Below are 3,272 nucleotides of genomic sequence, written 5' to 3'. Positions count from 1 at the left end.
ATCAGGAGGAGACAGTGAAGGTGATGATTCTACACAACCTCTCCTTACTTAAATCAAAGTCTCATGCAAGCCAAGATATCACCCTCCTGATGTCATTGGTCCTTCTAAAGAACAAAGGATGAACAATATACAACAGTTCAATTTGTGTTCCCCCCAGACACAGCAATGCCACAGAATCAAGTCCTGATATTAATAGCTTCACCTATAATGTAGCTTATGAGTCTTACCATTCCGCATTTGCTATGGCATTATTGAGCAGTGGATTTGCATTTACATACTGCCTGAAGAACTTGGCAACATGTACATAGACCTCATTCAGTTGGCATCAGTTCTCTCGTGAAATGTCAAATCCACAATGTTTAATTAACACACATTGATTTATTTGTTCAATCTTAAGTCATAGTTTCATTAATTTGAATAGCCAGTATAAGCTAATGCTTCTCTAAATCTGCACTGAGTTTGTTCATTTTGTGGAAATATACTTCTCTGCATACCATGGTCATGCCTCATGAAAAAGACCACCAACCCAGGCCTCTTCTGATTTGGCGTTTCCATGAGGCAGAAAAGATGAATCACAAACTAGCATAAATCATGAGTCTGAGGGCAAATCAGCTATTTGTTGTCGTATTATAGACTTCCTATAAAACTATTTGTACCACTGCTACCTCCCTCTGATTAACTTAATGATTAACTTAATTGATTAATTAATAACATTAATTAATGTTAACTCTTGAAGTATAGCAGTTTTAATTTTTCTCCAATTACCAAAGCTTTAAAATGCATTAGACTGACTCAGGATGTCTTCCAAGGAACTTTATAGCACCTGTAGGATTTTTATACCTGAAGTAACTTCTATCATTTCCCCAAGTCCAATTACGGGAATGTTAATAACTTGCTAAATGCTTCTGGATTCTTGTGTGTCTAAATATCCTTAATGTGTAATCTTCTAGTCGTTTCGACTGATGACCTGGCCATAATAAAAGGGAAAATATTTTGCCTTTTTTCTTCTCATAAGGCTTTGGCATATGACATACTCAGGACACTGCCCTTCAAAGAGAGAGGGCTCAAAAACCATTGGTAGTACCATGTTAAGTCCCATCTGAAACTCCTTCATTTCTCTACAACCAAAATGGGGTCACCAAACAATTCTGGATTTCTCATAGTCAACCCTTCGTACTAGTATCCTCTGGAATATATTAACTTGTAAATTTTTCTTACTATTAAAGATTTGAAAGTAATTAACATGGTAATGCTCAAAAATAGTGAGAAGATTTGATTAAGAATAATATGAATTGAGGAGTCAAGATGGCAGAGTACAAACAGGACTTTGCATAGCTTCAGCTTCCACAACCTCCAATTCATGTAAAAAAATGATTCTAGAAAAACTTTGGAGCTACAGAACCCACAAAATGACAGAGATAAGCTAACCTCCTGCTGAAGACAGCCCAGCAGGGTGGCAGGAAGTGGCTAGCTAAGTGCTCTGGGAGCCAAGTCCAGCCCCACTCACAATAAAGGTTTTAGCCTCAGGGCGGGCCTGACCAGCCACCAGCTGGAGGGATTTCAGATCACCAGCAGTTGTGGTGGTTTTCAGAATTATCAACACGTAGATGTTAAGGACAAAGTAAGAGGTCAGTGCAATGTGGACTTTGGGATCTAGTAGTTCAGGAGTGTGATCCGGCCTATGCCCCCTGGAGGGAGAAGCAACTGAGTCATCATGGCCATGAAGCTGCCGCCATGTGGCAGCTTCAGATCCTGGCTTGCATATTGTAGGAGGAGCAAGCAACCAGTCTGAGGGGTATGCATTCTTCTTTAATCTGCTTTGATCTGAAACCCTGTCCTGGGGGGAGGTCATGGGGTGTGTGACCAGTGTGCCAGATTCCATGGAGGCTCAGAGAAGCCACCCAACTAACAGCTCCAGCAGCTGAGAAAACCGCAGCAATTTGGGAAAAAGCTCCCCTGTCTGGTAGCAGAATCCTACTGTGACAAAAAGCTCAGAAGTCAAGGAATTGAGTTACAGCATGAGCAAGCAAAGGCAGCAAAGCAAGCAGAGAAATCTGACATTAGACTTCTATTTTGGGGACAAAAAGGATCAAATTATGGAATAGGAGGAAGACAATGAAGTCAGAACTCCTGCACCAAAAGTTTCTAAGAAAAATATGAGCTGGTTGCAGGCCATAGAGGACCTTAAGAAGGATTTTGAAAACCAAATAAGAGAAGGAGAGGAAAAATTCGGAAGAGAAATGAGAATGATGCAAGAAAATTATGAAATGAGAATCCACAACCCAACTGAAGAAAATAACACATTAAAAATATACTAAGTCAAATGGCAAAATAGGCTCAAAAAGGCAATGAGGAGAAGAATTCCTTAAAAAGCCAAACTTTCCAGATGGAAAAAGAAACTCAAAAGCTAACTTAAGAAAAGCATTCCTTCAGAATTAGATTGGAGTAAATGGAAGCTACTGACTTTATGGGAAATCAAGATACTATTAAACAGATACAAACAAATGAAAAACTAGAAGGTAATATGAAATATCTCATTGAGAAAATCACTGACCTGGAAAATAGATCCAGGAGAGATAATTTAAACATCATTGGACTGCCTGAAAGCCATGATCAAAAAAATAACCTAGAAATCATCCTTCAAGTATTTCTCAAGGAAAATTGCCCTGATGTTTTAGAAACAGAGAGCAAAAAAGAGTTGGAAAGAATGCACCAATTACCTCCTTATAAAAGATCCCCAAAAGAAAACTCCAGGGAATATTATAGCCAGCTTCTGGAGTTCCCAGCTCCAGGAGAAAATCTTACAAGCAGCCAAAAAGAAACTATTTGAATATAGTGGAAACACGATCAAGATAACAAAGGATCTGGCAGCTTCTACATTGAGGGATGGAAGGGATTGGAATATGATATTCCGGAAGTCAAAGGAGCTGGGATTAAAACCAAGAATCACCTACCCAGCAAAACTGAGTATCATGTTTTACAGGAAAATATGGTCATTCAATGGAATACAGGACTTTCAAGCATTTTAAATGGAAAAAAAGCAGAGTTGAGTAGAAAATTTGAAATTCAGGCACAAGAAGGAAGAGAAGCATGAGAAGGTAAACAGGGAAAAGCAATCAGAAGGAGCTTATCAAACTTGAGCTATTTACATTCCTATGTGGAAAAACGATCATTGGAATTTATGAAACTTTTCTCAGTACTAGGATATTTGAAGGGAAGATGATAGATAGATAGATAGATAGATAGATAGATAGATAGATAGATAGATAGAT

Source organism: Petaurus breviceps, unplaced genomic scaffold, assembly GCF_028583685.1.
Source record: "Petaurus breviceps papuanus isolate PSGF00001 unplaced genomic scaffold, PetGlider_PUasm1.0 125, whole genome shotgun sequence".
Taxonomy (NCBI): domain Eukaryota; kingdom Metazoa; phylum Chordata; class Mammalia; order Diprotodontia; family Petauridae; genus Petaurus; species Petaurus breviceps.
The sequence above is the reverse complement of the archived record's forward strand: the minus strand, read 5'-3'. Positions refer to the sequence as shown.